This window comes from Molothrus ater, chromosome 10 (assembly GCF_012460135.2).
Source record: "Molothrus ater isolate BHLD 08-10-18 breed brown headed cowbird chromosome 10, BPBGC_Mater_1.1, whole genome shotgun sequence".
NCBI classification, from domain to species: Eukaryota; Metazoa; Chordata; class Aves; order Passeriformes; family Icteridae; genus Molothrus; species Molothrus ater.
Genome location: NC_050487.2, coordinates 12,944,203 through 12,957,363, shown reverse-complemented (window position 1 = coordinate 12,957,363; position 13,161 = coordinate 12,944,203). Strand labels below are relative to the sequence as shown.

Sequence of the window (13,161 nt, the reverse complement as noted above, 5' to 3'; positions counted from 1 at the left end):
ACACTTTCCATTGGAGACTTGCACCCCCTGAGGTCCCAGGGAATCTAACTATGAGCACAAAGCCAGGGGAGAACAGCATCTTTCATTCTGCCGCTCATGGAAGTACTTGTATTGTAATTGAAATTTAATCTGAGTTCATGAAATGTTTATGAACCTGGAACAATTGTATAAAGTTTCAGTCAGTTGCACTGCAATTTTATTCGCATATTTGTTTTTGGAAAGGAACATGGGCCTTCAAATACTGCAAAGAAGAATGTCTTTTCCTTTTTTTTTGAATTTTGAGTTGGTCTAAGGTAGAGTACTGGAACCTCTTGAGTAATCCCCCAGATTAAGAGGAGCTTCTTTGGACTGTTTTCTCAAAAGAAATAGCTACAAGCTTTCAGCCCTTGTGTTATCTTTGAATCAGTTGAAAAATAACTGATGGCAATAAGCAGCGGCAGGCCTCCCAAACTGTCAGCTGAGGGCTTCGTTATGTATTCTTTCGCCCAGAAGGATTACCCAGGAGAGTGCAAAGGGAAGTGCAACTGTCTGAGTGCTGCTCTAGAGACGCTGGAATGTGTTTAATTCCGCAGAAGCTGAAGGCAGTTAGAATGTTACACAGTTGTTTCCATAGGGAAAAAAAAAAGTCAGAGAAATACTATCTGAGGACTTTAGATGATGTGGCTTCTTGAGCTACTCCGGAGGTGCAGGTAGTTTAGAAAAATCTCTTGACCTTTACAGGCTTCCTCCGCCATGATGGTTCGACGTAGCTGTGTAAAATGATAGGCAGTTTACAGCTTGCCTTCCCTGGGGTGAGGCTGATTTACAACATGCTTTGTATGTAATTTGGCTGTAGAGAGACAGTTTTACACCCAGCTTCTGCGTTTTGGCTATGATGAGGACTGTAAAAATGCTGTGATCCTGGAATGTGCGTGTTCTTAAATCGTTTCTTCTTGGAGATGCAGAGCTTGATGAGACTGGTGGTGGACTGAGGTAACCCATTGACCTAGTATCTAGACCTAGACTGATTAGATAATCTTCTGAATGAATGCATATTTATTTTCCTGATTCAATGGAGTTATTGTGCCCGAGCCAGTCCTGACTTTTCCTCAATGGAAAGACTGGGCAGCTGCTTCCCTTCCTCCTTCTCCTTCTCCTCCTTCTCCTTCCTTGAGGTCACTAATGCTTCAATTTAATCATGCAGTGAGCAATCCTGAAGTAGCAGGCCACACAGAGAACTTAATTATTTTCTGGAAAGCAGAGATGCATCCATATTGATGTGCATCAGCAAACCAACAGGTCTGGTGCCAGGAGTCCCTCTCTCTCCCCAGGTCAGCCGCAGCAGTGGTGCTGTTGGTGCTGGGCTCCCTCTGCTTGTGCTCTGCCCTCTTGCCCCATGGCCCTCAGCTGCTCACACAGCTCTGGCAGCTGCTCACCCAACTGACAGCAGCACTGTCATGTCCTGGGGACTGAAGCCATGCAGTAGCTCCTGACAGACACCTGTAACCAATACCCATTATCCTCTCCCCCTGTAGAACACAGTGCTGGTGCTGAGCTGACCACTCACATTTTGGACCATTTGTTTCTCAAGGTTGGATAACACTGGGGATAAAGTCCCACATCTCATGAGCTCAGGGCTCTAGGCAGGGGTTTGGTATTGCATGGGCTGAGTAAAGAACAGCTTGATTTGTCAGAGGGCTTGGAATAGAACACCATCCACTACGGACCAGGAAGGCTGAATTGCTTCTCCTTTCTTCACACACACCTTCTATTCATCTAAACTTCTGAATTTCTGCCCAGAGAATTGACATGCTGGAGTCCTCTTGGACTACCCCTAAGAATCCCAGATGGCAACAGTAATTACAGTGTATGTTATTACTGTGCTTAAATTTTAATATCTGTTTAAAAAAAAGGTAATGGCAAGGGTCTGCTTATTAACAGGTATTGTCAGAACAGCAAAAAGCTATCGTACTCATTTTGGAAAATAGCTCTAGCATAACATTGATGCTAATAAAAGTACACTTTCAAAAGCATAAGCTTACTACCCTAAATATTCATTATTTCCTTAAAGCATAATAGGCATTTGAAGAGTAATTTATATACTTGAAATAGAACAGAAACTGCCATATCAGCTATTTTTTCCTTTCTGTTTCCCACATACACACACACACACATATATATTTATTTATATATATTTTGCATGTGTAATGACAAAAAATTGTATCTGTACATAGAGAATGTATGAGTCTGTCTCACTGTTGCAGACAAGAAAACTGTCTGTGGGCTCATTCATCCTTTCCTGATTCTTAATTGAATAGAAAAGTCAACCTGGCCTTTACAAAAATAATTTGTAATATAATTGTTTTTGGAGGGGATTTTTTTAATGACTTTGGAAACAAGCTGTTTAAACCTCTTTGAATCTGTCATAGTTAGTCAGGATAATTGATGTTGATATTACTTGTAATATTTTCAGTAATTTTTTATAGAAAAATGGACGCATATTTTATAATTGTGACTGCATATATTTATAGTTGAAGAGGTGGGGAGCAGAATTTGGACTTCTCTTCTGGTATTAAAAGTGAAAAAAATTAACTCAGCTGTGGGAATGGCTGTCCAAACAAGCTATACTGCTGGCAAGTAAGTGTATCTTTCCTTCCCCTCCCCCAAACTGTTGATTTTATTTTTTTTTCCCTGTCTTGGTTTCTTTTTCTTTTTATCAAGTTGTATATTCACATTTCTCAACTGATGTTTCTTATTAAATTACAGTCATATGTTGCATCAAATCATTTAATCTCTTATATTGGAGTCCAGTTTTCTTGCCTAAGAAAAATCTCTTTAGATTCTTTAGGACAAAAAGCATCATATATTTGCGTTCTCCGAAAGCATTTAATAAAGCATGAAAAGATATGACATCAATCCCACTAAAACACAAGGGCAAATGAATGATGTTACTGTAAATCTTTACATCAATCACGCCCAGGACTTTCGAAACAATATAGTTTTGTTTGCATTTCAGAAGTGACAAACAACTCTTCTGACTGGCTTAACATAGTCACTTTCCATTAGTCAAGACCAGAAGCAAGTCAGAATTAAAATGTGGCCCTTGGTTGCCAGGCAGCCGAGTTGTCTTGACATGGTGGTTAGTTTCCTTTTCATCCAGTGACAACAGTGAAATGAAAGAAGTTTTGAAAAACTTGATAATGGTTTTCAAAGGAGGAGGATAATTGGTGGGGCTAGCTTGTGCGGCTCTGTGTGGAAACTTTCGTCTGTGCTAAGGGAAGACTGTCACTAAAAATTTAAACTCTTGTACACAAACTTGACCTGGAATCTTCTCCAGGTTTTCACTGGTTCATTTGTAGAACACTTCTCTCAGCCCAAGGGGTGCTGGGATGAAAGCGTTAGGACAGATGGGTAAAGCCCCAAAGGAAGAAAAGAATCAATAGTTGTGATTTAATCCATCAGTGAAAGGGAGGAATTAAGTAAAATCCTTAAAATGGGGAATTTGTAAAAGATCTTTTGATAGTACCTATAGCTGAAAATAATTTATCATCTGATCGCTGTTGAAAGTTAATGGCATTTGGGCTTAGAAAAGCATATTTTTGACTCATTCTGCCAGATACTAAGCAATTTTCCTGCTGTTATTTTTGATAAGTCTCTAGACAATAGATAATTTAATTCAAACAAATTTTCCCAAGATGACAAAAACCTAAAGCATAACAGGATGATCGCAAGATAAGCTTTTGCTGCTGATGTTAATAATGCAAAAGCTAATGGGAAATTAATATTAATAATAACATAAGTTGATATGAAGTAATATTTGTGTTAAACTGTTATAAAAGTCAAATGTATGCATAGCTGTCCATATCATTCGTTAAAAGAAAAAGGCGGGGGGGGGTTGGGGGGAGCTCAGCAAAATGCACCCATAATGAAAGAAGGGACCAATTAGGGTTGGATTAACATTCATGGTTATTTACAGTTGTTTTTGTACTTGTTCTTGTGCTCTGACTTCCTAAAATTTCACAACCCAAAGATTTAGAAAAATGGGGTTGTTTAGACGCGAGGTGCAATGAAGTGGCTGCAGCCATTGTGCAGACACCACCTCTCTCATTATACCCTCTCAATCAACACTCGGCACACAGGAAACCGCAATAAAGCCCATCTGCCACGGTTAATCTGCAGGCAAACCCACACCCATGTCTGTGCCCGTTACTCTCCAGCCTTATTATTCTCAGATCCAAAGCTTCATAAGGGATCAGCCAAAGTCCATTAAAGTAAATAATAGCTAGAAATGACAGGCTTAGCAAGGATTGGGAGGAAGTTGAAGACCAATCTGAGCTGTGAGCTCTGATTAATAGAGAAAAGCATTAGGAGAAAAGGGGAGAAAAATGACCTCAGCCTGCTCCAAAGAATTCCTGAACCTTGGTTGTTAGGGCAAGTGCTACCATCTGAGACGTTAGTGATCCTTGAATTTCCTTCACTTTGATGCAGCTCAAATGGGAAAATTTTGAAGGTTCAGCAAGGCCCCAGACCTCAGCTGGAAAGCCGTCTGGAGTCAACCCTGTCAAAATTCTCTTGTGGAAAAGAAAGCCTTTATTAGCTAGATTGCAACAAAAAACCCACAGCCTCTAATAAGAAGAGAATGCACGCTATAGATTGCATATACATCAATTATTAGAGGGCATTTAATTGTTCTCATCTGTATCCAAATGTGTGCAAAAGTTCTTTTAAAATACCAGTCAGAGTGTATTTAAAAAAACAAAAAGGCACGAAACCAAAAAACAAAACCAAACACCTTCTCAGATTGTTTTTCCTTCGTTCCACTTAATTTTTAATAGAAGTTGGCAAGTGAGGAGATACCCTGCTTGGGAGAACTGGTACACAAACTTGATGCTTGTGAGGATGTTGCATGTAATGTTTGCTCTCCATTATCTCAGCTGTGCACTGTACATGAACAGAATATACAGAAACCAGCACCAAGTCAACCCTGCACAAGGATTTCTTTCTCTAATCCTGAAGAAAATCACTGCTCTAAAAACAGAAACTTGGGCAGTTTTAAAAAATATTTTCTGCTGTTTCTTTACATATATTATCTACCTCTTTTCCAGTACATCCTTGGAATATGTTTTATTTTGATTACTGGGAAGAATGAACAGATGTTTATTATTCATAAGAATGTTTGTTTTTACTGCTTTTTAAAAATCCATTGTGCAGTTAAGAAAGTGCATGTGCCACTGCACTTTTGCAACTTTAGCTGAGCAAAGTGCTGACAATAAGGAGTTTGTAAGCGATTTTAGATCCAGCTAAGGAGAAGTGTTGAACTGATCAATCTCAGCAACCCAAGCAGAACTATTCAGAAACATCTGGTACAGCTGTACAGGTGTTTCTCTGTCCCTGATGATTTTTTGGGGGAAGATATTAATGATCTGAATGAGGGCTTCTTGTCAGGGCAGCTCTTATGATGATACATTCCTTCTAAAAGTTTATGTTACAGTATGTGGTTTTCATAAACAAGATGAAGAGGATGCTGCTTAAAATGATGATGCTGCTGTGAAATTGCTGATAACTTGGCTAAAGCCCTGCTCATGTGCACGTGATGCAATTTTCATATTTTAATCCTAAGTAGAACTAAAAATGACAATTATGAACAGACAAAATAGATACCACCAACAGCTGTAATTGCTATCTACACTGCTCAAGTATGGGCAAAAGACACAGTAAATCAATATTAAGATCTCTACATATGCAGGTATCACAAGGACATCATATAACATCATTATAAGAAAATCCTAATACAATTTGGACAGTTATTCCAAAGAATACAGGATGAACATGGAGTGTGTGTGTGCAGCTAACTAGTTCTCTGCAGTTGCAGCTGATGTCATAAGAGAAAAGAAACATCTGTCTTTATAGAAGCGTGTCTTTCTGTAGGAAAAAACATAAACATATTTTAGGACAAAATCTTCTTTTTTTTATTGATGAATACTAGTGACAGTTTCAACATTTTTCTGTTGGTCATGTAGGAACTATAAGATTGGAAGGATGAAGCGGCACTGGCATTCTTTTCAAATACATAAGACAAAAATGCCTTTTTTTTTTTTTGTCCTAAAACATAGGTATGTGTTTCATTTGCAACACTAGGCCTCACTGCTGAAACTGTCTTCTCAGACAGCTCCATATTAAAAAATTTAAAATATTTCCATGATCAAGAAATTGAACATGATTTTCAGTGGAGTGGAAGCAAATAATATTACAATGCAGCTTATGCATAAGGTTTTGTAGTAATTAAAATGAACAATGAAATATGAAAATGTTGAATGTGAGCAAGATCTGTACACCACTAAATATTCAAGACACTAAGATTAAAAAAAAAGCAGTAAACAAAGTGTGCATGAACAGAAAAAGCAAGCTAAATGCTGTGTGTAGTGGCTTCCTATTAAAAGGAACAAATAACCTACTTTTCTTCCTTGATTTATTCTAAATCCAGTACTATGGTACTGCATCAAAAGCCTGCATGTAAAGCCTGACTTTAGCTACAGCCTTTTAGTGGTTTTATACTACTGTCAACTTCTCTGCTTAATGTAGAGCTGAGTTAGCCTATCATCTGTCTCTTGTCATACATGTGATGTTGTCTGAGATATGTTTTCTCCTCACCATACTCAGAGCTATTAAACAACATTTTCTGTACTCATCTTCCCACAGCATTGAAAGCAAGAGTCACATAGTCCATCATGGGTACCTTGGTGAGTTTTCTGTACTTTGCTTCACTGACACAAATGTATTTGCACATCTATTTCTTCTCTTGTTTCCAAGGACAAGACTAGCTAATATTAATGATATGCACAGTAACTTCCTCTCAGAGCTCAGGCCTCACAGTGGAGATACATTTGGTTCTGAATATAGTCCTTGTCCAAGGGATCAGGGGGAGCTGAACTGTTTAGCAATGACGTTTGCTGTTTGTTTAATGAAGGCACTAATAACACTACAAATCTGAGCAGGTTTTGGAATTCATTAGTTTGCACAGGAATAGAAATAATCATCTCTCAGCAACATTTGATCAAATAATCTATCAATCAAAGGAGCTGTAGCCAAACATCTTTCTGTCTTTGAGGATTAAAAAACCACAGGAAAACAGATTGTGGCATTGAATCCATATTGCTCCATATTGTTTACTATACAAGAACTTCAGTTTACAGTTTCCTCTTATATTATTGGTTAGCCTTCCTTGGATATTTTCTTGCTGGCTGTACTCTTAAATCTATCTGCAGCTCACAGATATTCCCATACATTTTGTTCATTTTACTCTAAGCTCCTTATTCCTTACTGGAAAGAATATTTTTAATAACAGATTTAGTGTAGGCTTGCTGCTTATAAACATGAATTTGTGAATGCAGAAACAGATTTTCCCAATTTCAAAATATATGACAGTAACAACTCTTCTGTCATTTTCTATTAAATTCCCCAAAAAGCAGTGAGTTTTTTCTCTGTAGATCACCAAGAGACTGTATTTTCTATAGCCCAGTCTGCAGAATGATGTCACCTCATGTTTTGTTTAACACCTGGCATGTTGCACAGTCCCATATATGTTACACATAACTGGACAGTTTTAATGAGTGATTGCCTGGGTGTGTTTCAGTGTGGTACAAATGTACAAACTGCAATTCTGGTTGCAGTTTACTTCTTTTAGTGAATTTCTGCAGGAATAAAATCCTTACTATGCTGGTAAGATGGCAAAATTGTGTACTTTTAATAGAAACTGCAGTGAACAGAAATGGCAATCTATCCACTCCGATCAAAAGCTAATGACTGTAAAATTTTCTGGTCAACCTTTGGGATAATTTGGGGAAGTTAGGGCCAATTCACTCGCCATGAGGCATCTCTGGCCTTTAGGTCCCCTAGCATTTTTGACACCCATCACCTCAGGGAGCCAGTTCTCACTTTGCCCTATTTACTAACTGCAAAAGCCCCATTTCTCATTCTGTTACACTGCAAGGGGTAAGTGCAAAGCCCTCCTCTTCCTCTTTTGCTCCCATTCATCCTTACATCCAACAGCAGACAGCTTGTGCAGGGCACTATTGCTAGAACCATCAGGAGCCTTCGCATCTGCTGCCTTCCTGAAATAGAAGGAAAATATAAATATTTGGCCCTGAGATAATTTATTTATATGGGAACAGAAATTCATTTCAGAGAATCCATGTCAAGGACTCCCATGAGTCTTTTAGACACCCCAGGATTACCTCCAAGAGAGCAGGGACTTCATTTCTACTGTAAACACGTTTGCAGTTCACCACAAACATGTCAATAATGGTAACAAATGGCCCCACTATGTGTCGTACATCGAGAGCCAGGGGAAGCGCGTGCGAAAGCTATTTTTAGAGATCAGGCAGGAAGACTCATTTTACTTCATGAGTAACACAAAGATTAAAACAACTGATTTTTTAAAAAATTGTTCCCAGTTTGGGAGGTGATGTATCAAAAATGTTTGGGAGTGAAGGGGGAGAAAAAGGAGCAATGAAGTGCTGTTTATCCTGCCATTATCTTACCAGCCTGTGTTTCTTTGGACAGTAATCACGGGACCCAGATGCTAAGGGTAAGTGATATTTTCCCACAAGCAGTTTCTGGCTCGTTGGCAGCTTTTGTAGGCAGTTGTGTTGGCAGCCTTGGAGCTGCCTCTGGCTCTGTTTTGTAGCTTTGCTCTTGATGGGCTGCCTGGGCTGCCCTGTGCTGCTGGATGCCATTTCCCTCTGTCAGCCCATGGGCTTTGGGAAGCTTTGCACTGCACAAATCCCCTGTGAAACAGATAAATGGGCTCTTCTAGAGCAGAGAGGGAATCTGTTCCCTGGCTGTTGTAGACATTAGGTGAATTACTGCTTCAGGTACCTGGGGAAACTTTGGCCATTTCACAATTTTTGGTTTCCCTAAGCTGTAATATTCATCACAAAGGCAGAGCCAGGTACAGCCCCAGGTATTAGTCTTAGTTCTCTCCCCCCTCCCCCGCTTTTTTTTTTTTTTTTTTAACTCTTTTATCTTTGCTACTCCATCTGTGGTTTGTGCAAACACTTTGACTGTACTCTCTTTATGATATATTAACAACATCACACCATCAGAAAGTCAACACAGTATCTTAAATATAACTATAAGATCAAAAAAAGATGAGTTCTGTACTTCACACAGAAATGGCAGATTTTTTTTCTCCCAGTTTACCTGTAATTCAATTCTGCTTTAAAATATAAAGAAGGTGTACAAAATACAGTTTTAAGTAATTCTGCATATTCTGTATTGAACATGTGAATACAATTATCTTAAAATCTTTTCAAACATTATTTCTTCTATTAGATACATATTTTGCTATGCAGCCAATATAAAATATTTCTTTTAAAAATGTTTCATTGAACAAAATTAGAAGAATTATATTTAAAAAACATACTCATAAGTAAAACTCTTGGGCTTTTTATTCAATCAGCTAATAATATTATATATTTTTTGCATTGTTTCCCTTTTTTTGCCTAGCTGATTTGAAAAAAAACCCATTTCTTGAGTGGTGATTAACTTCTCCTTTGTGGATTTCTAACTTCCAGTTTATTAATTCTGGATTGTTTGTTATAATTAGTAAATTGCATATTTGTGAATTATTATAATAAAAAATGCAGAAAATTCTATTGCATTCCACTGCAGCTTTACCTGCAAAAGCAGATCTGTAGAGATTTTTCCCCCTGGGTGCTTCTATGCACTTTCTATTGTGCTAGTTCCCAAAAAGCCGTCAGATCACTTGTTAGATTTGACTGGAATTGTGTATCATTTTGAGATCACTTTTGTTCACACAATTTCCTGGAAATTCATATACTGAAAATGTTTATTAATTGGTATTTCATATGCTGTTTGTTTCGATTTTTAAATAGTAATAAGGAACTCAGTAGAAATAAGAAAACAAAAACCCTCTCAACCAATTTGTGTGAGCTCTTTTACACTTTGATGTCACCAAATCTGTGTAATTCTATCTCTGCCAGGAAATTACCACATGCCAGAGATTCCTCGATGTAATGCTGACAGTCCATATTCCTAAAAATGTACGATTCTTAAGATTTATTTTTATTAGTCTGACATCTAAGACCACTGCGGATATCTTGGTCATTATGAACTGATTGGTAATAATTTTATCCAACATTAATTCTGTGAGTATCTAAAGGAAAAACTGCTCCTCTTGCAATGGGGTGGTCTTGAGTTAAACTTGCGATTTTTTCCTCTGTTTTAATTCAAATGCAAGTAAAGGATATTCTAAATCCAGGCATATTTGCAATATGTTTTTCTTCCAATCCAGTTTTATCAATTTGCGTTCAGGACACTGTGACTTGTGACAAAATCTTTGTGATGAGCAGTCCTTACTGGGTTCCTGCTGTTTGAAGATCTGCGCCTGTTACCTAGAGTTTGCAGAACTGCACTTGCAGACTGTAAGCTATCTGTCCTGTAGTTTTTAAAAGTTAAGCATGAAATGCTGCGAGACCACTTGAAATTGTCATTTAAAATGTTTCCAGCTTTTCTGCATAGGTGAGCTTACACTACACAAAACCAAACCAAAACAAGAAATAAACAAACCAAAACGAGAAACAAACAAACCAAAACAAGAAACAAACAGCAAAGAAACAAACAAACCACAAAGAAACAAACCAACAAAAATAAATCCCAAACAAATAACCCCACCAAACCAAACCAAACCAAACCAAACCCACTAAAAGCAGTAAAGTCTAATGTTAGCCCTGCGCTGTGGGCACAGTTGTTGGACATACCCCTGAACTATTCCTGGAACACCACTTTCCAAACAGAATCCCTTTTTTTAAGGAAATACCTGAAGGATAACATTAGTGTTTCACACTGTCCGTCCCCACGGCCGCTGGCTGCTGTTCTTGCCTCACTAAACGGGTGTAACTAAAGGGGGCTGCTCGTGTTCCTCCCGGCAGTGCTGCGGTTCCCCGGCGCGGCCGAGGCCCGGGCCTGGCGCGCTGCCGGCGCGGCCGGGCAGGGGCGAGCGGCGCTGGGGGCCGCGGGCCCAGGGGGGGTCACTGTGGGCACTTGTGGACGCTGTTGGCCCAGGAGGGGTCACTGTGGGCACTGTGGGCACTCTTGGCCCAGGAGGGGTCACTGTGGGCACTGCGGGCACTGTTGGCCCAGGAGGGGTCACTGTGGGCACTGTGGGCACCGGCCGGGCGAGCTCCAGCGCCCCGGCCTGGGACCGGCTGCCGTGACCGTCAGGGGGGAGCTGCCCTGGGCTACGCCTCCTTCCCTGCCCTTCCCGCCTGAGGTAACCGCAGGTAAATCAGCTGCTGCCTTGTACCGTGTTATGGACAAATAGAAATTATACAAAAAGATATTCGGTGCTGGGTACTGTGAGAAATACAAACTAATCCAGGATTGTTAAAATAATTGTTTTGGGTTTTTTTTGCCTATTCTTTAGGTGTTTGTAAAAATCGTATTGGGTCAGGGAGGAGTTGTCCTGCTATAACTTTTCTTTCATTTTAATACTTTTCAAGTTGAAGGGCAGATGAATTTATGTAAATGTTAAACATTTTGTATATGTTTATTATAAATGTAAATTTTACTAGATAATACTCTTAAGATATTTGATATTTATTAAATCCTCTTCTATTAAGAAAAAAAAAGTGTACTTGCAGATCACCCATGGGTTGAAAATTTTTTAACTGTAAGTATAATATAAATAACCTGTATGAATTCCTAAGGATTCCTAAGCATTTATTAGAGATTGTAGACTTAAAAAAATATAATAGTATTAGGAGATGCCAAGGTGTGTATTTTCCACAGAAAAAAATAATCTTAGTGAGTTAGCCTAAGATTTTGGAGCAGCCTACCACAATCCAAGGTATGTAGGTTACCTTGTAACTGTATTTTCCATCAATATTTTGCAGTTTGTTTTTAGAATCAGTGTCTTCTTCAACTTTGGGATTCATTTCACCAGATCTGTCAGTTTGCCCATTCTCCATGTGTTTTGGTGTTTAGAAGTTTCCTATCTTCACAGCAATAACTTAAAACCTAGTGAATTGCATTCTCTGCCTAGTAGGTACTTTTTATTCCCATGCTATGTGGTTGATAAGTAGAATTAAAAAAAAATTAAAGGAAGAAAGTCAATTTAGTTTAAATGTCTTCAAACTCACACAGCATATTATTGTTTAAAGGATACAGCAGAAACTCTTCTATTTTCCAAACAAAATTGCTGATATTAGCACAAAGCACACTGACCATTGCCTGAAACATTAAATTTTGCCCAAAAGGGGTTTTTAAAGTTCTTTGTCTTTATCCTGTCACTGTGGAAAGCCCACAGAAGCAGGGATCCTCTGTCATTCAGTAAGTTCCTTTTCTTGTGCTCTTGATTTCATTTCTCTGAGCTTTGATGTATATTTTACTCCAGTTGTGAGAAATGCATATATAAAATGCCACATACATATGAGAATTTCAAGTGTAAATGGATTTAAGCCCCAACTTTAAGGAGAGCCCTGTCCACAAAGAAAAATGATTACCCATTAATTTTTAGACCTATAATCTTAAAATGTTTCAAAATGTCATGGAGGCAAACACATCACAGTCAGGATAAACCTTTCTACTCTTCTTACTTTTTTAAAACAGCAAAGTTATACCTTACATGATAGCTTCAAAAAAGCACAATTATCCTGTGTTTTGCACCATATATTTATCAGTAATCCGTTCTGTGTGCAACTTTAAGATAAAAGCTTGCAGCTACTCCACTGCTCGCTTTTCCAAGTCATTTAAAAATGGAAAAATTGCAGCTGGAGAGGCTGGCCAGTAGAGGCCTCTCTAGATTTGCCTTATGATTAAGAACTCCGACTGCCTGGAATCAGTCGCAGTGAGCAAAAGTACTTGAAAAGATTCTGTGGCGTGGAGGGGGAAAGATCACTTTTTAATGCCCTTTTAAGTTGTAAGATGTTGATTAATGTTGCCCTTTACATTAATGATGTTTCAAGTAAAAGAAAACAAATTTAAAATGGATAAATTCTATTGAGGATGCATTAATTAAACAGAGACTTTACCATATGCTGTGGCTGGAGTGCTTGCTGGCCTTTCTGTTGTTGTTACCTGTGTAAAATCCACCCCATCCTCTACATGAATGCCCAAGCTGAATAGCCATTTGAATGCAAGCTTTAGTTTGATTCGCCATAC

General features: G+C 38.6%; 1 long non-coding RNA gene across 1 annotated transcript in view; it reads left to right on the top strand.

Moving 5' to 3' along the window:
- Positions 1 to 2,526, top strand: part of LOC129046779 (uncharacterized) — a 34,323-nt gene extending 31,797 nt beyond the window's left edge. Inside the window, exon 3 of the long non-coding RNA XR_008508550.1 lies at positions 2,511 to 2,526. This is a non-coding gene — a long non-coding RNA (uncharacterized LOC129046779). The remainder of the gene's footprint in view (positions 1 to 2,510) is intronic.
- Positions 2,527 to 13,161: the final 10,635 nt, after the last annotated feature.